The 25,485-nt window shown below is 40.2% G+C and overlaps 1 pseudogene across 1 annotated transcript in view; it reads right to left on the reverse strand.

Annotated features, from left to right (window-relative positions):
• Positions 1-309: 309 nt before the first annotated feature.
• Positions 310-25,485, reverse strand: part of LOC311620989 (large ribosomal subunit protein uL6-like) — a 31,234-nt pseudogene continuing 6,058 nt past the window's right edge. Inside the window, exon 3 of the transcript in view lies at positions 310-953. The product of the transcript in view is annotated as a large ribosomal subunit protein uL6-like (transcript). The remainder of the gene's footprint in view (positions 954-25,485) is intronic.

Here is a 25,485-nt window from a genome sequence, read left to right on the forward strand (position 1 = left end):
GAAGCCAGGCAAAAATAAAAGGGTACATACAGCATGTTTCTGTTAACATAAAACTACAGAAAATGTAAACCAACTAGTAGTGATAGAAAGCAGACCTGTTGTCTGGGGAATGGGATGAGAGACTAAGAGGAGCAAAAGAGAGGGACACACACACACACACACACACACACACACACAACTTTTGGGGGTGATGAATATGTTTATTGTTTTAATTGTGGTGTTAATTCATGCATATGCATAGATAAAAATTTACCAAACTGTGCATTTTGTTTCATTCATTTACTCCCCTCCCAAATCAATACATGACTTTTATCGCATCTTTAAATACCACAAATAAGTGTGACAAATCATTCGGCATCTTGTTGTTTCTGTGGTTAGACAACTTGGGTCATATTCAGCTGCCTGCTGAATGGTTATTTTTTCAGACACATAGATACCATCCAACATTTTTCTGATATTCTTGTTTGTAACTGTTGTGGCTTGCTGAATCAAAGCTGCTGAATTTGATACAAATTCAATGACATTTTCTTCAAGAATCAATTCATCTTTCTGGGCTTGAGATACTGAAAGCAACACCTGTTCTAATTTGAACTCTGCGGATGTATTTTTTGCTCAAGAAATTTCTGATTTCAAGAAAAGAACCATTCTGTTGAGTAACAACGTTGATGGGGAAGTGAGCATAGACAGACCTCACCTTGTGAAAAGCCCAGTGTGACACTCTTGGTCATGTTCTGTGCATGACTGCAGATAGGGCGAGCGTGGCCAGCTCCTCTCTATTTCCTCACCATTTGTCAGCCCGGAGCCTCTTGTTCTTGCCAAGGAGACTGAGCTCTGCATTGATGTGGTTAGAGTCCCTCTGCAGGGTGCCTCTGGGCCCTTCGCAGTAACTGTGTGTCCCTTAGAGTGATGTCCATGTTTTCTGGGATGTCTCCAGTCTGATTGCTGACAATGGTCTACATCCTCACAGTAGATGTGGCAAAGAGCCAAACTAATTTTTACCAGTAAATATGATAGTTTATTGCATGTCAGTTGTACTCCAATAAAGCTGTTAAAAAGTTTTCAAGTAGTACACTTTAAATATAAGCAGTTTATTGTACATCAATGATATCTCAATAACATTGGTAAAAGAGAGATGAATGAAAACTGAAAAAAAACTTTTAAATAATAAGCAAAGGGCTTATTCCTTTAATATAAAATCTTCCCCAAGTCAATAAGGAAAAGACCAAAAACATAACTGAAAAGTGAATGAGTATGAGCAATTCATAAGATATATAAGTATATAATTGCCTCTTAAATCTAAGAAAAGATACTCAGCATTACTCATAAAAAGAAATATTAAAATTAAAGCACCACTGACACCATTTTCCACTCTTTAATGGGCAAATGACTCCACAATTCATAAAACATATATTGGCATGAGTTTGGGGAAACAGGTAGTTTCTCTGATAGATGGCAAATGTATGGCCTGGTGCCACAGCTAGGAAAGATATAATACTTTGACAATATGCATGTGATTGCTGATCCTTTTACATAGCTGTTCTACTGGGAATCTTTTCCTACAGACATACTTATGTAAGTGCAAAATGACCTATGTTCAATGTTATTCATTGAAGTTTTATTTGTAGTAGTTAAATACTAGCAATAATCTAAATGCCTGTCCTTAGGAGATTGGTGAAATTGGTAAAACAGAATGAGAAAGTTCCTTATAAGCAGGAATGAAATATATTAATTTAAAATAAAAAAAGCAAAGTGCAGAGCAGTGTGTATCAAATGCTACCATATGGATTAAAATAAATCTACAAATGATCCTAGGTGGTTTGGCACAGTGGATAGAGCATCCACCTGCGGACTGAAGGGTCCCGGGTTCAATTCCAGTGAAGGGCACATGCCTTGGCTGCCGACTCGATCCCCAGTAGAGTGCTTGCAGGAGGCAGCCAATCAATGATTCTCTCTCATCATTAATGTTTCTATCTCTCTCTACCCTCTCCCTTCCTCTCTGAAATAAATAAAAATATATTTAAAAATGAGCATCTTCAGAGGCATGGTCACTATTCAGAAGTGAAGAAGAACCTAAAGATGTGAGTGAGGCAGAGGAGAGTGGTTGATGGTCTCCAAATCCTTGGTTATGGGAAATTTTACTCATCCAGGTGCACTCAGCTTGGTTGCTGGAGTGGTTTGTAGCAGGTGCCTGGGCTGGAACCTCTGTGTGTGCTTTGGGATGACCCCTGAAGCTCGGTGAGAGAGACAGACACAGAGAATGGAGCTGAAGCAATCAACTTATGAGAGACTGGGGAATAAAAAATGATTCTTAAAATTTTTGTTTTATTGATTAAGGTATTACATATGTGTCCTTATTCCCCCATTGCCCTCCTACTTCCCCCATCCCCCAACTCATGCCCGCACCTCCCTGGTGTCTGTGTCCACTGGTTAGGCTTATATTTATGCATACAAGTTCTTTGGTTGATCTCTCCCCTTTACCTCCCCTTTCCCCCACCTTACCTCTGAGGTTCGACGGTCTGATTGATGCTTCTCTATTTCTGGATCTGTTTTTGTTCATCAATTATATTCCACAAATGAATGAGATCATGTGATATTTGTCTTTCTCTGAATAGCTTATTTCACTTAGCATAATGCTCTCCAGTTCCATCCATGAATTCCTCCTTTTTTATTGCAGGGTAGTATTCCATTGTGTAGATGTGCCACAGGTTTTTAATCCACTCACCTGCTGATAGGCATTTAGGTTGTTTCCACATCTTAGCTATTGTAAATGTGCTGCTATGAACGTAGGGGTGCATATATCCTTTTTGATTGATGTTTCTGATTTCTTGGGATATAGTCCTAGAAGTGTAATTACTGGGTCAAATGGGAGTTCCATTTTTTTTTTTTTTTTTAGGAAACTCCATATTGATTCCATACCAGCAGGGCACGAGGGTTCCTCTTTCTTTACATCATCGTCAGCACTTATCGTTTGTTCATTTGTTGATGATAGCCATTCTGACAGGTGTGAGATGATAAAATGATTCTTGTAGTTGACTTAAAAAGTTGGTGTAGCTCAGTGGTTGAGTGTTGACCTATAAATCAGGAGTTCATGGTTTGATTCTAGGTCAGGGCACATGCCCTTGTTGTGAGCTAGATCCTCAAGTAGGAAGAGTGTAGAAGGCAGCCAATCAATGATTTTCTCTCATTGCTGATGTTTCTCTCTCTCCCTCTTCCTTTCTCTTCGAAATGAATTTTTTATATACATACACATACACATACACATACGCATACGCATACGCATACGCATACGCATACGCATACGCATACGCATACGCATACGCATACACATACACATATACATATACATATACATATACATATACATATACATATACATATACATATACATATTATGATGGGAAAGGGAAAGTGGCTGCCCAGGTTCTTGTGTTGCTGTCTCTGCCTATATAAAGGAGAAACTCTGAATTGCTCAAACCATGGGAATAATGTGGCCAGCCCAACGTGGCGGTCAAAGCCCCTGATGAAGAAACTCAGATTGAATTACTGACCCGTGGAAAAATGCTGGCACTGGCTGTACATTTAATTCAAGATGCTCCAGGTAATCAGATTGCACCAGGCCCTCAAACTCTCCTAGGAACTGGGACCAGCTACCTAACCAACAAAGTCACTGGCCACCTAAAACTTTACTAGGTGGAGTTTTGTATGATGTACCACCACAAATGTTTGAAACCATTAAAATTTAATGACGAGTGAGTTCCCACTCCCTTCAAAAAAGCCTTCTGATTACTGATACAAACGAACCCCTCTGGACTGCTGAAGTCTTAGTTCATAAGAAATCATTTTGTTTTACTATTCTTCCCCCACTCCTCCTCCCCTCTCCCCATTCTTTCCCTCCGCATTTAAAAAAGAAGTTTATTTTAAATGCAACATTCTTGGGAGTTTTGCAATAGAAAAATATTTCATATTTTCAGGTTACATAGTTCATAATATTTCTAGATATTGAAGTTCTCACTATTTTTAAAATTTATCTTTTTTTTTTAAAAAAATATTTTATTGATTTTTTCAGAGAGGAAGGGAGAGGGATAGAGAGCCAGAAACATCGATCAGCCGCCTCCTGCGCACCCCCTACTGGGGATGTGCCCTCAAGTAAGGCACATGCCCTTGACCCGAATCGAACCCTGGACCTTTCAGTCTGCAGGCCGAAGCTCTATCCACTGAGCCAAACTGGTTTTGGCTAAATTTATCTTTATTGTTGAAAATATTACATATGTCCTCCCCTTTTCTCCCATTGACCCCTTCCATCCCATTCCCGCTCCTTCCACCAAGTTTTCATTATTTCTTCACATCTTTCCAAAGGTGGGTGCTGGGTGAAAAAGGTCTAAACATTTTTGTGTTCATTGGAAGCAGATTGCCAGACTGTTCCTTAAAAGATTAACCAGTTTACATTCTCTGGTAATGGAAGTGCCCCTTTTCTTGAATTCTCATTGGCACTTGTGCTATCATTTTTCAAATTCCAATTTGATGGGCTAAACTCACATCTCATTTTATTTGCATGTTCTAAATTGTAATGCATTTGAACATTTTTCAAAGTTATATTGTTCACTTGAGTTCTTTTTAAAACAATATTTATTTATGGATTGATTTTAGACAGAAAGAGGAGAGTTTGTTTTTCCATTTATTTATGTGTTCATTGGCTGCCTTTTTTGTTGTTGTTGTTGTTAATCTTCACCTGAGCATATTTTTTCATTGACTTTTAGAGGGAGAGGATGAGAGAGAGAGAGGGAGAGAGAGGGAGAGGAAGAGAGGGAGGGAGAGGGAGAGGGAGAGGGAGGAAAGGAAAGGGAGAGAAATAGAGAAAGAGATAGATCAATGTGAGAAACATGGATCAGTTGCCTCCCACATACTCCCTAATGGGGAATCGAACCTGTCATTTTCTGGTGTATGAGATGATGCTCCAACCAACCAAGTCACACTGGCCAGGGCTTATTGCATGTTTATGATATACTAGAGGCCCAGTGCATGGGATTCATGCACTGGTGTGGGAGTGGGGGCCCTGAGCCCAACTTGAGCCCTCTTGCAGTCAAGGAGCCCTTGGGGGATGTCTGACTGATGGCTAGCCATCAGTCAGACATCCTTAGAGCTGCCTTGGAGGCAGCAGAGGTTCCCATCTGGCTTCTTGGCTTCTGGCTGAGCAGCGCTTTCCGTGTGAGTGCTCACTGACCACCAGGGGGCAGCTTCTGTGTTGAGCGTTGTTCAACCATTCAGTCAATTTGCATATTACCCTTTTATTATATAGGATGATTCAACCCATATTGAAATATACAAATATATGGTAATATACATTGTTAGGTAAAAACTCTAATTGTATTTTTCCAGTGTTAATATTTTAAAGCAGCCATTTATTAATAATCTACACTTGCCTTGGCCATTGTGGCTCAGAGGGTCTGATTCCCTATCAAGGGCATGTGCCTCCCTCTTTCCCTTGCATTCTCTCTCTAAAAAAAAAAAAAAAAAAAAAAAAAAAAAAAAAAAAAAAAAAAAAAAAATCCTCAGGTGAGGATTAAAAGAAAAAAAAGCAACTATTCTTTTTGTATTGATTTTGAAAGTGCTTCACTAATTCTAAATCCTTATATATTCTTGGATGTATCACAGAATCTGTTGCATTTACTTATCTGTCTAATATTATGCCAGAACTACATTCAGTTATTTTTGCTTAAGAGTTTTAATTCCATTCTTTATTCTTTTGTTATAAAAATTTGGAATTGAAACTTTAAAAGGAGTTATATTAAATTTATAATAAAATGTAGGAGATTATATATTTTATAATACCAATTCTTCTCATCTGAGAACAAGGTATTTTACTCCATTTATTTAGGAGCACTTTTATATTCCTCAGCAAAATTTTGTATTTTTCTTTATGTCAGCACTGCAGATTTCTTGTTAAGTGTCCTCCAAGGTATTTGGAATTTATAGCCCTTCCCCAATGATTAGATTTCTTTATTGTGCTCTTTCAACTTTGTGTCGTAGTATATCACCCAGCATCCCTCGGGTCCCGGCAGTTCCCTGCCATCAAAAGTGGTTGATAGGAACTTTGAATGCCCTGGGTCTGATGGCTATTATTTATTCTTCTTGTGCTTGAATTGACCACCTCTTAATCCCCTTTTATGGCCTGTAGAGAGTTTACAGTGGCCCACTGCTGGACCAAGGATGAGATTCTGTAATAGCTCCTCTTCACTTACGTAAACAGCTAACTGGTTGGCTGCCAGCTTTCCCAGTGCCACCCACAGGGAGCTCACCACTTGTGCTCTGATGCTTGCTGGGATATCTGATTCCAGGCACTTCCTTCCCCACAGGGCTTGTCCCCACCCAGGGCCCCCTGAACAACCACAGAAAACAGTCAATTGCTTGTTTCTGTTTGAACCCAGAAAAACCTTCCCATGTTGATTAAATAGCTAGGTGAGATCACAGAACATATAAAAGAGCATGGTCCTCAATTAGAGAATAAAAAAGAAAGAAAAATCAAAGACAATACCCTCTTTCTATTGAAGCTCTCTATGCCATTATGCCATGCACTTTCTAAGTGTTTTTTTTTTAAGTATCATCTTTATTTAAAATTTTTCTTTTCCATTTTTTTCATTTAAAAATAGTAAAATACACATAAAATTTCACACCTTAAACATTTTGAGTGAGTGTACAGTTCAGTAGTGTGAAGTACATAGACATTGTTGTGCAGTTGATCCCCAGAACATTTTCATCTTGCAAGACTGAAACTCTATATAGCTATTAAACAGCAACTCCCTGTCCCCCTCCCCCAGCCCCTGGCAACCACCATTCTACTTTGTTTCTAGAGTTTGACTCCTCTTGATACCTCATATAAATGAAATCAGATGGTATTTGTCCTTTTCTGACTGTCTTATTTTATTAAGGAACCTTAATGTCCTTAAGGTTCATCTGTGTTATAATATGTGTCAGAATTTCCCTTTTATAAGACTGAAAAATATACCATTGTATGTATATACCACATTTCGTTTATCCATTCCTCTATTGATGGGCATTTGGATTGCTTCTGCCTTTTGGCTATTATGAACAATGTGGCTACACAGATAGCTATACAGATACCTCTTCAAGACACATGCTTTCAATTACTTTATGTTTTACTAGACTTATCTCATTTGATCTTTACTACAACTTTATGAGGTGGGTACTATTACTATCCCAGTTTAAAGATGTGCAAACTGAGGTACATAGAGATTAAGTTACTAATTATAATTCTAGAACTCCATATTTATTTATTTTTAGTTGTTTTATTTTATTTTTAAAAATATATTTTATAGATTTTTTAATGAGAGGAATGGAGAGGGATAGAGAGCCAGAAATATTAATGAGAGAGAAACATCGACCAGCTGCCTCCTGCAAACCCCCACCGGGGATGCACTCACAACCAATGTACATGCCCTTGACTGGAATTGAACCCGGGACTCCCCAGTCCGCAGACCAACGCTCCATCCACTGAGCCAAACCGATTTCTGCAGTTGCTTTTTGTTTTTTAGAACTCTCATGTTTAATAGCACATAACACTGTTTTCCAAAAAGAGACATCCAGGTGACTAGATGAAAAATAAAAGAAATGAAAATCATGTTTGCATTGGTTGTCTAGAAAGCAAGAGATAGGCATTAATTGTTTTTTTGTCAGTAAAGTTTTATTAAATTATTATCTGTGTACATATTTTAACATTGCCCCCTCCCTCCCATACATACCCTCCCTCCCCAATGTTTTATGTCCATTGGTTGTACTTATATGCATGTATACAAGTCCTTCGGTTGATTTATTATCCCCCCCAGATCTCCCTAACCTACCTGATGTAATTTGACAGTCTGCTTGTTGCTTTACTGTCTCTATATCTATCTTTTGGTTCATCAGTTTATAATGTTCTTTATTATCCATAAATGAGTGAGGTCATGTGGTGTTTCTCTTTCATTGATTGGCTTATTTCACTCAGCATGATGTTCTCCAATTCCATCCAGGTTGCTGCAAATGATGAGAATTCCTTCTTTTTTATGGCAGCATAGTATTCCATTGTGTAGATATACCATTGTTTTTTTATCCAATCATCTTCTGTCGGGCACCTAGGCTGTTTCCAAATTCTGGCTATTGTAGATTGTGCTGCTATGAACATAGGGGTGCATATATCCTTTTCTGATTCGTGTTTCTAGTTTCTTGGGATATATTCCTAGGAGTGGGATTACTGGGTCAAATGGGAGTTCCATTTTCAGTTTTTTGAGGAAACTCCACACTGTTCTCCACAGTGGTTGCACCAGTCTGCATTCCCACCAGCAGTGCACGAGGGTTCCTTTTTCTCCGCAACCTCGCCAACACTTGTCGTTTGTTGATTTGATGATGTTGGCCATTCTGACAGGTGTGAGATGGTACCGCATTGTTGTTTTGATTTGCATCTCTCCGATAATTAGTGACTTAGAGCATGTTTTCATGTGCCTTTTGGCCTTCCTTCTGTCTTCTTTTGAAAATGTTCTATTTAGGTCCATTGTCCATTTTTTAATTGGATCATTCATATTTCTTTTATTTAGTTGTATAAGCTGTCTGTAGATGTTGGAGGTTAAACCTTTATCAGTGGTAACATTTGCAAATATGTTCTCCCACACCATGGGCTTTCTTATTGTTTTGTTGATGGTTTCTTTTGCTGTAAAAAAGCTTTTTATTTTGATGTAGTCCCATTTGTTTATTTTCTCTTTAGCTTCCGTTGCCCTAAGGGCAGTATCAGTGAAGAAGTTCTTTTTGCATATGTCTGAGATTTTGCTGCCTGTGGATGCTTCTAGTATTTTTATGGTTTCCCGTCTGATGTTTAAGTTCTGTATCCATTTTGAGTTTATTTTTGTGTATGGTGTAAGTTGGTGATCTAGTTTCATTCTTTTGCATGTATCTGTCAAATTTTCCCAACACCATTTATTGAGGAGACTGTCTTGACTCCATTGTATATTCGTGCCTCCTTTGTCAAATATTAACTGAGCATATTGATTTGGGTTGATATCTGGGTTCTCAATTCGATTCCATTGATCTATATGTCTGTTCTTGTGCCAGTACCAGGCTGTTTTGAGAACAGTGGCTTTGTAATACTGTTTGAAGTCTGGTATTGAGATCCCTCCTACTTTACTCTTCTTTCTCAGGATTGCTATGGCTATTTGGGGTCTTTTATTGTTCCAAATGAACTTTTGGAGAGTTCTTTCTAGGTCAGTGAAATATGCTGTTGGTATTTTAATTGGGAGTGCATTGAACCTATAGATTGCTTTAGGAAGTATGGACATTTTGATGATGTTGATTCTACCAATCCATGAACATGGTATGTTCTTCCATCTGTTTACATCTTCCTCTATCTCTTTTTTCAGTGTCATGTAGTTTTCTGCATATAGGTCCTTTACTTCCGTAGTTAAATTTATTCCTAGGTATCTTAATTTTTTTGGTGCGATGGTAAATGGAATTGCTTTTTTAGTCTCTATTTCTGTAGTTTCACTGTTGGTGTATAGAAATGCCATGGATTTCTTGTCGTTAATTTTGTATCCTGCTACATTGCCAAATTCATTTATTAAGTCAATTAGTTTTTTAATGGAGTCTTTTGGTTTTTTTATGTACAATATCATGTCATCTGCAAATAAGGATAACTTTACTTCTTTTTCCAATTTGGATGCCTTTTATTTCCTCTTCTTGTCTAATTGCAATGGCTAGTACTTCCAGTACTATGTCAAACAGGAGTGGCGAGAGTGGGCATCCCTGTCTTGTTCCTGTTCTTAGAGGGAATGGTTGGCTGTGGGTTTATCATATACAGCTTTTATTATGTTGAGGTATGATCAGGCATTCATTTTCTGATTCACCATTCAAAGAACAATATAATAAAATTATTTTGGGGTAATTTCTATTCCAACAGAATAGATTATAATGTTGAGAGCTATCTAGATAATTCAGGTAAACATTCTGCTTTTAAGTTGCCTTTCAAAAAAAAAATACTCAGGTAACTGCTTTGATATATAGTAAGGCTATTCCTTATTTTCAAAAATCAAGCACGTTTTCAATTTTCTGTTTATATAAACACATATACAATGAGAAATAAGATGAAAACTAAAGAGAAAAGGATGGCTGTGAAAATGTCATGAAACAGCTCCTTGTTTAAATTGTTAATATCTATAACACATTTAAGGTATATCTTATATACTAATATATTTTATATAATGATTTGAAATATTATTCTGGGAAGGAAAAATGAGTCTGAACAATAGATTCTTCATAGTGAAATAGCCAGTGTGTGTTAGGAAAGAATGAGTGATGGCAGTCACCCCACATTCTGCATTCCTGTACCTTGATTTAGCTATATCTTCACCTGCATATATCTCATAGGTGCTTCTGCAGTGTAAATTCCAAGAGGAAAACAGCATGAGAAATGTAAAAATGTGCTCTGGGGAATGTTTTTAATGGATTGTCTATAAAGAGTGTGAGTGTTACATATAACATGATATTTTTTCTTTTTTTTCAACTTAACTGCACATGAAAATCACTTATCTTTCTTAGGTCTCAAAACACTGCTGTCTCACTATGAAGAAATATGGTTTTATTTCCTGCCTTCCAAAATAAACTATGTGAGTTGTTGTTTTAAGCTAAATTGTATTTTGCTTCCTTCTAGATTTTTTTTAATACCGACATTTTCCCCCCAGTTATGATAAAATTTATACCTAGCAAACACATTTTAAAAATGTGAAGTCCTTTCTAGAGATAAAAAATAATTGAATACTATTTTTTTCACAAAATTATCTTCAAGTAGATGGAGAACATAGTTTTCATAATTGTTACTTTGGCCACATTTATATGATGGGATTTTAGTGTGAAGGTATTGATATCTCATTATGGGAATATAGATGATAATATCATAGTAAGCTTAATTATCAGGTTTTTTTTTGTTTTTTGTTTTTTTTTTGGCTACATGACAGAAACCCAACTCAAATTTATTGAGATACAAAGGTGATTTTAACTGCTCACAGAATCTTAGACAGGGTTGAACGGACAAAGCTGGGGCCTGGGCCTTAACAACAGCTGGAATCAGGACTTCCAGCTGTTACTATGTCATCTCTTCATCTGCAAGGTGTCATCCTTCTCTTAAACGGTAGATCAGACTCCTTCATGTGGCAGGAAGCACAGCCCTCTGACAACTCCTTAAAATTGTCACCATTCACCTCTGTACCAGATACTGTTGCTTCCCCGGTTATGTCTTCTTGGCCCATCTGCAATGTCTCCTACAACTGGAGAATTGCTCTATCTGCCCCAGGCTTCCCACCTCAGTCACCTGCATCTTTCTGCCTGAGGATAGTGGCTAGGGGAGTGAGCTGGGATAGCAGGTGGGGCTAGGTCAAAAGTACCAGGCAGTTAATATACCCAGGAGTCACCTTCAGCCACAAAGGGATGGGAATTGGTGCACAAATACCTCACTTCCTCATTCTTTGGTGGGATTATTCTGAGTTTTGTTTTATAGGCCTCAGCAGGACTCAACACCTTTTATTATTGCTTTCTTTCTTTTCCTGTCTTACTCTCTTACCATGCTCCCATGGATCATCTCCCAAATAAACTACTTCTACCTAAATCATTGGTTCAGAATATTTTTTGGGGGTGAGAGGATCCAAATTAAGACAACCACCAAATAGTAACAGATTTAGGTTTCCTGTGTGACCCAGCAAAACAATCAAGAAATTCTTAGATTGGCTCATCTTGGGTCATGTGCTCACATGTGGGCCAATCAGTTGTCAGTTGTTAGCCAGGGGGCAGGGACATGGTAGCTATCTACATGGCTAGAATAGGGATAAAGGAAGTGGAGGGAAGGAGCACATCTAAGATACAGGAGAATATTATTCACAGAAGGGAGGATATATGTTGGGGTGATGCATTGTTGAGTATATAAAACAGAAGGTATTTACCCATAAGATAGTTGATAGCATTTTAAAATTTTATTTTAGGGAGAGGAAGAGAGAGAGAAAAATATTGATGTGAGAGAGAAACATCAATTGGTTGCCTCCTGCACATTCCCTGACTGGGAATTGAGCCTGCAACCTGGGTACGTGCCCTGGCTGGGAATGGAACCCACCACCTTTTGGTGTAAGGGCCAACACTCCAACCAATTGAGCTACACCAACCAAGGCAATATTCAGATATCCTAATATATAAAAACCCTGGGTTGTAACAACCAGTAACGACTGGAGGCTGACCAACGGGAAGTCAGTGCTAGCCCCGCTCCCAAGCAAGAGGTAAGAGGCAATCAGGCAGGCAGGCAGAGGGTTAGGGGTGATCAGGTAGGCAGGCAGAGTGGTTAGAGGCTATCAGATAGACAGATGGCCCCTTGCAGGGGAAGGGGGGCTATCAGGTATACAGGCTGGCCCACCCCCCAGCAAAGAAAGAGGGAGGCCAAGGCCAGCCAAGCCATTGCACCCCAGCCTGTCGCCTGCAGAGGGAGGCCACTGTGGCAGGGGAATGGGGGCAGTGCCTCACAGATGGCAAGAAGTGTTAGCAGTGGGAGTGGGGCCAGCTGCCTGTACAAAGGTGAAGGAAAGCTCCAATAGGCCCTGATCTCAGGCCAGGCCTAGGGATCCTACCTGAAGGGTCCTGGATTGTGAGAGGGTGCAGGCTGGGCTGAGGGAGAAGGATAGAGAGTCAAAAACATCGATGAGAGAGAAACATTGACCAGCTGCCTCTCATACAATCTATACTGGGGATGTGTTTGCAACCAAGGTACATGTCCTTGACTGGAATCAAACCTGGGACCCCTGAGTCCGCAGGCCAATGCTCTATCCATTGAGCCAAACTGGTTAGGGGAAGGCCTCTAGTTTTTATTATTTTTTTTAATTAAATACAGTTGGCCCTTTGTATCTGTAGGTTTGCCATCTGCAGATTCAACCAACCATGGATGGAAAACAATATTTTTGCATTCCCAACTTCAGATTTCCAACCACAGATTCCCTGCTACAGATTCCCAACTTTGGGTGTAAAATACTGTTTTCAATCAGCAGGTGGTTGAACCCACCAAAGAGCAGGGCCAACTGTAGTTAAGTTTTGGAAGTCAAAAATTATACCTGGACTTTCTACTGCTGTGCAGGAAGGGTGCTGGGGAGGTTGTCAGTGCCGCTAACTCCCATGTTGTTCAAGGGTCAACTGTATGTCTTTATATGTATAGATATATATTCTCTCTATATGTATATATGTATAAATATATCAATATATAGCATACTAGAGGCCTGGTGCACAAAATTTGTGCACTTGGGGGGATCCCTCAGCCTGGCCTTCACTCTCTTGCAGTTTGGGAGCCCTTGGGGGTTGTTCAACTGATGGCTTAGGCCTGTGGGGAGTGGGCCTAAGCCGTCAGTTGGACATCCTTAGCAGTGCTGTGGAGGCAGAAGATGCTTCCACCACGGCTGTTGCGCTTGCCAGTTGTGAGCCCGGCTTTTGGCTGAGTGGTGCTGCCCCTATGGTGGTCAGTGCACATCATATCAACTGGTCATTCCGCAGTTCAGTCATTTTGCATAGTAGCCTTTTATTATATAGGATATTTCCCCCTGAACCATTTGAGAACATTAGAGATATCATGCTCCTTTAAAGAAGTATATATATGCTAAATGCAAGAAATTCTCTTACATAATTTAAGTGCAGTCATAAACTCAAAAAAATTATTATTGCTTTTATACTATTGTTTAATCTATAGTCCACATTCAAATTTTATCAATTATTTCAAGATTATCCTTTATAGCTATTTTGTCCATAGTTCAGAATCTAACCCAGAAGCATGCATTGCATTTAATTATCAACTCTCTTTACTCTACTTCAATATACAACAGTTTCAGCAACCTTTCTTTGATCTTGGCATTTTTGAAGACTGCTAGCCAGGTATTTTATTGAATGTCCTTCAGTTATGAAACCAATATATTTTTACCTGGTGAGTATGTAGGGATTGGGGAGGGAGGTAGCAGTGAGCAGGGGTTCCACAGACAGCCTTGATAGTCAGCTCATTAACTTCGAAGTAGTTTTCATTCTACCTGATATTATACCTCGCTCTTGATAGACTGTTCATTGATTAAGCTAGACAATGCAGTATTATTGGACCATGTGGATGTAATCAAAGTGTCAGTGATGAATTCTTGAAATAATTCCTTTAAAAAACAATACTGTTCAAAGGTGGTCTCTACATTGAGAGTGGATGTGTTGAATGTATCATGGAGATTTATAGCTGAGTGGAACTAGGTATTATTTAGTGCTTTTTACAGAACAAGAACTTTAGATTTACTGAGTTTAAGGAATTTGACGATGGTGTCAGTGGAAGGCCGAGATGAGATCCCACACTGTCCTGGTTCCTTGCCTACGCCTCTTTTCTATTTTGCCCCAAGTTGTGAAAACTATGCTAATCACTGTAGTTGCTATGACAAATCCCATTTGTGATTGGGTTTGTGGAGTCTGAGAAAGAAGATACCCACTAAAAAGGGCTACCAGTTGCTAACTGGGCTCACCTTTAAAAAACAACACCAGCTAAAGCCGGTTTGGCTCAGTGAATAGAGCGTTGGCCTGCGGACTGAGGGGGTAACCAGGTTCAATTCTGGTCAAGGACATGTACCTTGGTTGCGGGCACATCCCCAGTAGGGTGTGTGCAGGAGGCAGCTGATCGATGATTCTCTCTCATCGATGTTTCTAACTCTCTGTCCCTTTCTCTTCCTCTCTGTGAATAAAATATATTAAAATATATTAAATATATTTGTCAATAAAATATATTTAAAAAAACACACAAAAAAACAACACCACCAGAGTCTAGCAGCTTTTTTTATACAGAGAAGTCTGCACTGGACCACCTGCCTCTGCACTGAACTGCCTGCCTGCATTGTGTTTCTGTCATCAGAGTCAGCCTGGAGTCCTATTTCAACCAATAAGTTTGGGGCTTTCCCCATCCCATGGGAGCTGTGCTGCTCCCACCAACCAGAGCAGCTCTATTCTGACCGTTTGGACCAATAAAACTGTGAAGATTTGGAGTCCTCATTTGTACGACGACAGACCAATCAGGAAACAAAGGCAGGGACTTAGGTCTATATAATCCAGCTGCCCTCTGGCTGGGGAGTGCACTTTCCCTTTCAAAAATGAAGACAGCCCTAAGCGGTTTGGCTCAGTAGATAGAGCGTCAGCCTGCAGGCTCAAGGGTCCCAGGTTCGATTCCGGTCAAGGGCATGTACCTTGGTTGTAGGCACAGTCCCAGTGGGGGGTGTGTAGGAGGCAGCTGATCGATGTTTCTCTCTCATTGATGTTTCTAACTCTCTGTCCTGCTCCCTTCCTATCTGTAAAAAAAAACCCCAACAACCCAATAAAATATATTTAAAAAAAAAAGTGAAGACAACCTTTCTGGGCCTTTCAGAGCTGGCCAGGAGTAGACCAGAGTGGAGCAGCACAGAGCAGACTGGCACAGAGCAGAGCTGTCTCGCCAGAGAGGAGTCTGGCCCAAGGGCTGCCTGACCACAGGGCTCGCCTCAGCGGTGCTGCTTTCACAGCGAGCTGTGTTGAAATTGAGCTGTTTTGCACTGAGCGGTTTTCTCCTTTACTGAACCTCAAATTGAGGATTCCTGTTGGTGTTGAATTGACATCAACAACCACCAGTTGACAGGCAGTAGTCCAATTTTCACAGTATTTGTTCCATCTCTTTAATAAACAAAACAAATGAAGCTTTAACAGGAGAGTTCTCACTTTAAGCAAAGCTACTTAAAATCATTACTAAAATTCATAGTTATTTTGTGCCTCAAAACATTCATTCTGCTGATAGAAATGCTTTCACAGCTAAGTGAACAACTGTTTTAATGCATTCATTTATGACATTTAGATTTTTATATTGTAGTTATTGTTTTTATTATTTTATTTTTTTAAGTATATTTAATTGATTTTTTACAGAGAGGAAGGAAGAGTTAGAAACATCAATGAGAGAGAAACACCAATCAGTTGCCTCTTGCACACCCCCCACTAGGGATGTGTCCACAACCAAGGCACATGCCCTTGACCGGAATCGAACCTGGGATCCTTGAGTCTGCAGGCTGACACTCTATCCACTGAGCCAAACTTGCCAGAGCTGTAGTTATTGTTTTTAAATAGAAATTGGAGTCTCCACTAGTTGTTTTAACTTAAGCACATCTTATTAGTTTCAAAAATTTTATACAGAGCTCTCCACTCAACAGGGAAGAATGGTTTAAAGGTGGTCCGGTGCAGTGGGAAGAGCATGAGCTTTAATCAAAGGGAGTTTCAAATTTTATAGCAGGCAATACTAACAGTGTGACTTGGGAAAGTTAAATAATCTTTCTGAGCTTCAGATTCCCCATCTGTGTAATGGAAGAGAAAAAAAATCAATTATTTGACTCTCTGGTTTGCAAGTACTTACTCTTCAGGATGTTAGAACATGTCTTTTAAAGAATCTCACCTGGCAGAGGTGCTGAATCATGATTATTTTGAAATGGGTAATTGTCCATGTCTTATGCTATGATAGATACTAAGGAGCCTCATTATAGGGTGAGGAAGCTGGTGCTAAAAATAATCCGAGGCATTAACAGTCCATACAGTTTCGTTTCAACTTGCTCGGCCCCAAGGTTTGGGCTAGCAGTTAGCAACAGTATTACCTTCCTTTGTCCCTCTTTTTCTGCTGGGTTAGTTGCATTAAAAAAAAATAAAACTGGTTTCATTCTTCAAAGATGCCCAGATTTTAGTTTTCATCTGGTTTCACTGGCATAAAAATGCTTTGTGATGGGGTCCTTATAGTTGGACTTGTTCTGCACTCCCTTTGGGTGTTCATTGCTGTATTTATGTATTCCTTTCCTAATTGAAAATATGACCCACGTACCCATGGTGTGGTACTAAAACTAGACACGGTAAAAAAGATTGCTTGAAATATTACATCATCTTTCTGCTTTTAGTTTTTCTATTAGTTTTCTCATCTCTAAGGCAAATTGGTAAAATAAATTTTCATAGTCTTTTATAGAACTATTTCTTCCTGGTTAACGTTTGTAATGTCAAGTCAGGCATAAATACAAGGTTCTGATCATGGGTCCTATAATGGAAACTGCAACTCAATCATGTAATAACAGTATGGCAAATGTGCAGCTGATGGAGACTCGGCCACTGCCTGAGCAAGTCCCCTGGAATTGCTCCTGCCTACTCTTCTCTTCCTGTTTGAACAGAAGAGATACCGACAGCAATAGGAATCATCTGTATGAATCAGCTGCTTTTGAGTTTGACAATATTCTTGGAAAAACATTTTAAGAGAAATTTGCTCAGCACATGAAGACCATAGAATTGCTAATTTGGGAAGAACAGGGAAATCATGAGTCTAACTGCCCAGCTGCAGCAGGCATCCCCTCCACAGTCCGTCTATCTCAGGGGTGGGGAACATCTGGCCTGTAGGAGGCCCGCAGAATCATTTGGTCTGGCCCTGCCAAGGCGTTAGAGGTGAGCTAATTAAATGTTTGACCGAATATAGCAAGCTAATGTTCAAGTTGATAATTTTGTATGGCCCACAAATGATGTTATAAATATCCAAATGGCTCTTGGCAGAAAAAAATTACCCCATCCCTGCCATGGCCAACCAGACTCTTTATGATTCAAAATTATAAAACAAGTCATTCTAAGGAAAAAGATGAATTTCTGTATTTGGGGCTCCACCATTCTTTCCACTTGGTTTTAATCATTGTTTTCCAGAAACCAAAAAAATTACATGAAAGCAAACTATAACACTATCTTGAAAAACATCTATATCTATACAACTGAAAGCAGACCTGGTGTTTGCTCTTCTTTCTATTGCGTTAATTTTTATTCTTAATTTTAATGGCATACACATTCCAACAAAGAATACACACACAGACACACATATGCCAATGAAGGATACACACATAGACACAAACACACATAGACTTTATTTCAGGCTACCTCAAATGATTTTTGTCAAGAACATCTTACCAATAAAAAAGAAACATGTAAATTAACCATCACTCCGCTATGTTCACAGCCAATCAGAATGAGTATGCAAATCAACCAAATAAAGATGGAGGTTAATTTGCATATGTAGGCACAGAGCAGTGTGAAGCCTAGGGAGCTACTAGAGTGGTGCTCCAGACAGGACTCACTGGCTCCCAGGCAGCTGAGGTGGGGAGCAGGGACTTGCTGGCTTTCAGGCAGCTGGGAGTGAAGCCAGGGGCCTATTCTTGCATGAAGATTGAGCAATGAACCTCTAGTTTCAAATATTACATTAAAATGTAGTGTTGAGACTGCTGAGCCTGATGAGGAGGCCTGGACAATTACACACTTAACTTCAGTCATGTGCTAGCACAACAGCGTCTGTCCCCAGGAGTGATTTGCGTGCTCTTGCAGGGACATCTCAATCATGAGCTGCACTGAGCTCCCTCTCCTGGTGTCTCTTTCAAAAAGAGCCCAGCAGGTGAAGGGAAAGCAGTCACAGCTTAAACCAGAGCCAAATATGACATAAGTTCAAGTAGGTAAGCTTTATGTCTTGGTAGTCTTAGGTAGTAGGGAATTTTCAGCCGGCTTTGTTATCTGTCCCTTGGGAGACCCTCTGGTGACCAATCTGGGTGCCATATTGAGCCTTCCAGCCAAACACTCCTGCTGAGGCTGGGCCGCAGTTTCCACAAGTGCCCCCTCTTGCCCCAGGAATGGTGTGAGAGGTGAAGGAATGGTGGCAGGGAGCCAGGAGGGAAGGGAAGGAACAGCTGTCTGTCACACAGTAAACAGGGATGGCTGCCGATGAAGGCCAAGCTGGAACACTTGGCAGGCTGCAGGGACAGAGTAGAGCTGCTGAAAATTGAATCCTTCCTCCTAGCTCCTGATCATATCAAATCACAGCACAAGGATTAGAGTTCCTAATTTTTATTTTCCCCACTCACTTGCTTTTGATTTTACTCATTCACAGTAACCACAAGAAGGCCTGAAAGGCAAAGAGACGGATATCTCAGGAGTTTGAGTGCAAAAGTCTCCACCGAAACCTCACTTACGCTAATAATAGGTGCTCACAGAATTCAGTTACATTTCCCACAGCTTCAGTTTCTTTTTGCCTACCTACAGAGTGAATGCTCTTATGTCATCTGTTATTAAGCACTGAGCTTACTTTAATGGTGGTTACTGTTTGTTATTTACCAGTGGGTCACAAAATGAGAGATTAAGATCAGTGTATGTTTACTTGCTTTTGAAAATAAAAAAACATCAACTCAGTGACTGCAGAAATGAAATTTTTAGTTATTCCTGAGTACTGACGTGGCCAGAGTGGCCTAGGTTCTTTGTTTTAGACACTGACTACTTTCAGGACTCATGAGATTCTAGTGATTAATGCTTGCCTGGGGTTGTTCCACCTACGATTCTGTCATGGTTTATTAGCAATCCTTCATGTGCCAAGCACTCCATGAGTACTTTGGAGAATTAGAAAAGAACAGAAAACACAATTTAAATTGTAAAATCTTAGAGAGTTCATGAGAGAACCAGAGAAAACACAAATTGATGCCTGTAAATAAAAAGACAAAACAGAACTCAGCTACTGCACTTGGTACCCTTAGGAATAGGTGTGTTGTTACTCCTGTGTCAAAGGCACCAGTAACACATGCTATTGGGCGTTCAGGAAATACTAAGTCTTCTTAGTATTTTTTCTTTCTTGTCTTAAAAGTGGTAAAGTTCGGGAAATAAAAGTCTTCTTAGTATTGTTTTCTTTCTTGTCCTAAAAGTTCTAATTCATACAGTACAGAGCACAGCTCTGGCTGTGAAAGTAGCAATGTTCTAAGTATCAGAAATAATGTTTGAATTGGGCAAAGCAGCCAGTCCCAAGCATGCAGTAAACATGCTGTGTTTGGGAACTACATGGCCAGAATAGTGTGTGTGGGATTCTGAGGCTAGACTTTGTGATTGCATGGATCCAAGGTAGGCTTGTCAATTTAGTTAATTCATTCAAGATTCATTTGAGTGCCAACCACCTTTCCAATACTCTTCTAGATGTTGGGGATTTAAGAATGGGTAACAAAGACACCATTCTCTCAATGAGCTCATTGTGTGGGGGAAAGGGGAAGTTTGGGTCAAGAGCAAGTAAGCAGAACATTGCATTAGCATATGGCAATTGCTATAACGACTTCTTACTTTCTGTATTTGGGTTTTGGGGTACTGGCAGCTACTAAAATTTCTGAAGGAGGGGGATTATGACTGAGGGAGCTGCTGCTGGGTATGGGTGTTGAGGATCAGAGACATAAGGAACAAAACAGAGTTATGCTTACCGATGGAATTCTGATATTCTGAGTGCAGTGATATTCTCAGGCATGACCAAAAGATGGGAGAAAGTCAGTGCCTAGCCCAGCTCCTCCTCACCGTTCCATTATATCAACCACTTTGGCTGAGTTCCAATGGCCTGAAGGTTTCCCTTCACTCCTCCAGTGAGAGAACTCTGAGATCTGACTCAGAGTTCTACATGGTGATTAATTGGTGGAAGCTTTTAGGTGATCCTAGACAGTTGATAGGGAAACTGTATTAACCCCTCTCTATCCCCCAACACTGCTTAATCAACCCAGATTTTCTTTCTTTTGCTGAACCCGAAGAATGTAAAAAATTTCCACAGTTGTATGTCTATAGATAAATATTCATGGTCTGAGGGGTCTATCTCATAGACCCCTGATGAGAAAAGCACATTTTCTTTTCTTAAAAAAAAAAAAAAAAAAAAAAAAAAAATATATATATATATATATATATATATATATATATATTATTGATTTTCTACAGAGAGGAAGGGAGAGGGATAGAAAGCCAGAAACATCGATGAGAGAGAAACATTGACCAGCTGCCGCCTGTACACCCCCCAGTGGTGATGCGTCCCCAACCAAGGTACATGCCCTTTACCAGAATTGAACCTGTGACCTCTCAGTCCACAGACCGACGCTCCATCCTCTGAGCCAAATAGCTCTCTTTATTACAAATCAGGTTATTTAAACACAGGCCATATTTAGCATAGTACTTTATGGCCATAAAACACTTTGCAAATCAATTTTATTGTTCCTCTATCAACCTCAAGAGGTAATAGATATGAGTTTCTTATTTTTACGGATGAAGAAAGTAAGGTACAATGAGATCTTCAAACTTTCACATAGTGTGTTAATAGTTCACATAGTGTGTTAATAGAAAAACTGGGATTAAGACTGGAGTCCTGGGATTTCCCAGCTTAAATAGTTGATAAGGTTATATTTTCTGAAATGTGAGTAATTTAAAATGAGTCTTTGACTGGGTTTGGTTCTCAAGGGTGGCCATGATTTCTGTTGGCACAATGTATCAGACCTAAGGTTCTCCTGATGCTTGCCATGTCCTTCTGCCAGACCTGACTTTCTATCATCCTGTCAAGAAGGGCCTTAGAGAGTCAGCACTCCTACCTATCCCTAAACCCATCCGCCCCTCCATTCATAACTACCTGGGTTAGCCAATCAACAGGTTGTCCTGTGACTCAAACAAAATGGGACAGTCATACTCCTTTCCAGAACACAGAATGACTAAAAATGACAAAATTTTCATGGAAACTGAAAGTTAAAAGTTATGATATCAAGATATGTGGAACAGGCCATGGTGGATTATGGGTAAACTAAAGTTACAAGATAGCAAAAATTACTAGTGAGTAGAAGGTTTGGCTTAGAGAACAGATATAATGATCACATAAGGAAGAGAGTAATGAGAGAAAATAAGATAAATAAATGTTCAGAAAAAATATATACGATGGGAAGCAGACTATGTATCAATTGGGAAAGGGGGAGAGATGGAGAGAGCCGCTAGTTTCTGGTGACTGGAAGCTCTCCAGATTCTATCCACGGAGATATGTATAAGTTCTGCTGCACGGAACAGGAGTTCTGCATTAGAGACTTAGCCCAAAGGGGGTTTGTAGTTTTTACAGAACAAGAAGCGTTCAGGCAGGTGTGTCAGGGATGGAGCAGCAATATACAGCATGGCATACCAGGCTCCTGGGGTTTTCCTCATCACCATCCTCAACACATAGCTTTCATCCTTCTGATTGCCTCTCATGGCCTCCAGCATCATATCCATTCTGTGGCAGAAGAAGGAAATCAAGAAAAGAAGCATGTTTTTTCTATTTCAGTACCAGAAATTCAGAGCTTCTGCTTTTGTCTCATTGGCTTGAATAGTAACATGGGCTCCTGGCAGCAAAGAAGAGTAGGAAATAATGCCTTCCTTCCTTCCTTCCTTCCTTCCTTCCTTCCTTCCTTCCTTCCTTCCTTCCTATTTTTCTTCCTCCCTTTCTTTTTTCTTCTTTTCCTAGCTTAGCATATTGCTGTTCATGGAATCTAGTTAATAAGGAAGATGAGAAGAACTGGGTAAGCAACTTTTAATGTTGCTTATACCTAGACGCCTGCCACTTGGGTAACTTGAGTGAGTCTTGAACTAAATTCAAACCAGCATGGAGGTAAGAGGTGCTTGGTTGGCCCAGAGTCAGATATTTTGGCCATCAACTATCATAGTTCCACCGTCTCCCATCTTAGAGAATATAACTGGCTTGTCCAAAAGAATGCTATCTTGATTTAAAGCACTTAGAAAAAAATCCAAAACATTAATTGTTAATAACAATATGAGTTTAACAAATTATATCAAACTAACTTGATGATTAAAAAAACTTTTTGAATTAGACTGAATAAATTGGGAAACTCTGTAGACACAGTATAGAGTATCTTTCTTTCAGCAAGGACATTTAATAAACTATCTTGATGTCGTTGCAAAAAGAGAGAGAGAGAGAGAAAGAGAGAGAGAGAGACACTCATCACTAATAATCTAATGATCATGATAGAGTATTTAAACTTAAAGATAATTAAATATATTTACCCTGTATAATGGATTAATGTTACCTGGACAAGAAATCTTTAGAAATGAACCAATAGACTCTGCCCTTGACTTTGTCTTCTTCCATATTTCTAGTAGTGCCGAAAGAAGAGATTGGGTTCACTAATCTAAAGTGGGAAGGATAGCTGTTATAAGGGGTGATGAGATACAAACACATGGACAGAGTGGACAGCATTAGGTTCAAAGGAATCAGTCACACAAATACAGTGGAGAGAGGAACTGGCTTAATAGTAATTCGTGGGGGGAAAAACAAAGACTACATTCAATCCAAGTCAATGGTGATGATTTGCTTGCCCTTCTGTTCCTTTATCCGAACTAAGCAAATCCATGACCCAGGAGAAATCCAATCCATCGTACCCTACACTTGCACTTGTGCAGCTGAGAGTGGCTGGAAAAAATACAACCACACTGGAAGTCCTCACTTCAAGTTCATGACTAACTAGACCCTCAGTGTGGCTACTCATTGAAGGATATAAACGCTCCTGGTGCACTAGTACTTTCCGCTGCTTCACTCTCCTCTTGCCTCACACCCTTAGTGTCTCTTTCCTTATCCTCCTTCTCAGCTGATGCTCATGATTCAGAAGAAAACTTACACAGAGTCCCCACCACCATGTCAACCCACCCATCAGCATCTCCACCCACCTCTTATCGCCAGTAACACAATTCTCTCCAGCCTGGGCCTCTGTTTGTGCCCTGGAACTCACCCTCTTGCCTCCACAGGGATACTACCCTAGTGATTCCTCCTTCCTTGCTACATCAGTTGCTCCCTCTGTATTGGGTAATTCCCATCAGCATTGAGACAGGCTGTCGTTTCTCTGTGAACTAATTCTAGCCCCGGGTGACCTGAGAATCGTTCCTCTTCTTACCTGTGGGTCTTTCCCTGGCACCGGGGTGCTTCCTGCTCACAGATAGGAGCTGTCCAGTCCTCAGCGGAAGCCCCTCTAGAGGGAGCCCCTGCAGAGGCCCAGAACTTGCTCTCAGTGAAGCCTCTCGGCCGGCCCCGCTGTTCTGCTCTGTGCATCCTCCTCCAGCCGCCTGCTTCCCTGAGTTCCCAGCGCTGTCTCCGGAACCCAGGAGGACCTCTGAGGTCTGCTGGCTTCCCCTGCCCTATGCTGCTGCCAGGAACTCTTTCTAGGTGGTAAACCAGGGCAGGGATCACTGCCACTTGCCTATTTTCCAGTGTCTGAAAACCCATTTCATGTGTTCTGTCCAGTGGCCTAGGCATTCTAGGTGGGAAGGTGAACCTAGGCTCTCACACTTGATCAAGGCTGGAAGCAGAGGAGGGAGACTTCTGCCCTAGCACATTCTCGGAGGCAGGCGGCCCTTCTGACCAGTGGTGCGGAAAGAGGGGATCTCTGGAGAGTGGATGGGTAGGAAAGAGTTGGAAGGATGGTGGTAGGATAAGTTGGGAAGGTTAGAGAACCAAATTTCAAGGGTTTCTGCTTCACAATCACCTTATTTGTAAGAACACCTCAAAACAGTGTTCAAATTACTGCCTTATGTGATGGGGAAAGATACACATGGAGTGGGGATACCTGTTTTGAGGGGTTCTTACAAATAAGGTGATTCTTATAATGACATGACTAGAATGGACAGCAGACATCATCTAGCCATTATAACAGTGATTTTTTGTTTGTTTTTAGAGAAAATGGAGTTGTCAGTGTGCCAGATGTCACACTTTTACTTTATATTATCTACTTCCTCATCTGATCTGTAGGACTTCTACCCATGCTCAGATAAAATGACACTCTATCCTGTTAATAAGAGTGCTTTGTGGGGTCACTGCCAATCTTTTCCTTCAGCCAATCCCTTTCTGGTCATGCAGAGCTAATTTTCAAGGCTTCTTATCAACTTTAGCCTTTATGGTGCTATGAGCATGATCATGGAGGGACTAAATAGTTTTTAAGAGTCTGCTCATTGGACTTTCATAGTGGCATATTTCTATGATTTCTGGTAATTATTCAAACTAACATTAGAACCCAGAGTGCCCAAGAAGTAAAATAAGACAATTTTAATGATAATGAAAATGTTAGGAAAACATACTTCTTTAGAGGATGGGTCTTCATTTCTATGCATGCCCTCACAAAGGGTAAGATGAGGCTGAGGAAAGTATAAATAATCCTTTTTTATAAAGTATGATTTGTCTATGTATGAAATAAAGAGAGAGCATGCCTGTTAACTGCAAGGTGTGTTACATCTTCCTCACTGCAGGGGGCGTAGTGTCTGTCATCCAAATAAATAACTAAGCCCTAGTTGGTTTGGCTTGGATAGAGCGTGGGCCTGCGGACCAAAGGATCCTGGGTCGTGGGTTCTATTCCAATCAAGGATACATACCTCAGTTGCAGACCCCTCCTGGGCATTCATTGACATTTCTCTCTGTCTTTCCCTCTCTCTCCCACTCTCACTAAAAATCAATAGAAAAATATCTTTGGGTGAGGGATGAGGATTAACCTCTTGTGCCCTCCCCCCCCCCCCCTACTCCAATACACACAAACAGAGAACTAAGGTAACTGAGACAGAACATGTGTTCTGAGTGGACTATTATGGTTTGGCTTACTA

The sequence above is a fragment of the Pipistrellus hanaki genome (genome assembly GCF_964339955.1).
Source record: "Pipistrellus hanaki genome assembly, chromosome: 1".
In the NCBI taxonomy this organism is placed as follows: Eukaryota; Metazoa; Chordata; class Mammalia; order Chiroptera; family Vespertilionidae; genus Pipistrellus; species Pipistrellus hanaki.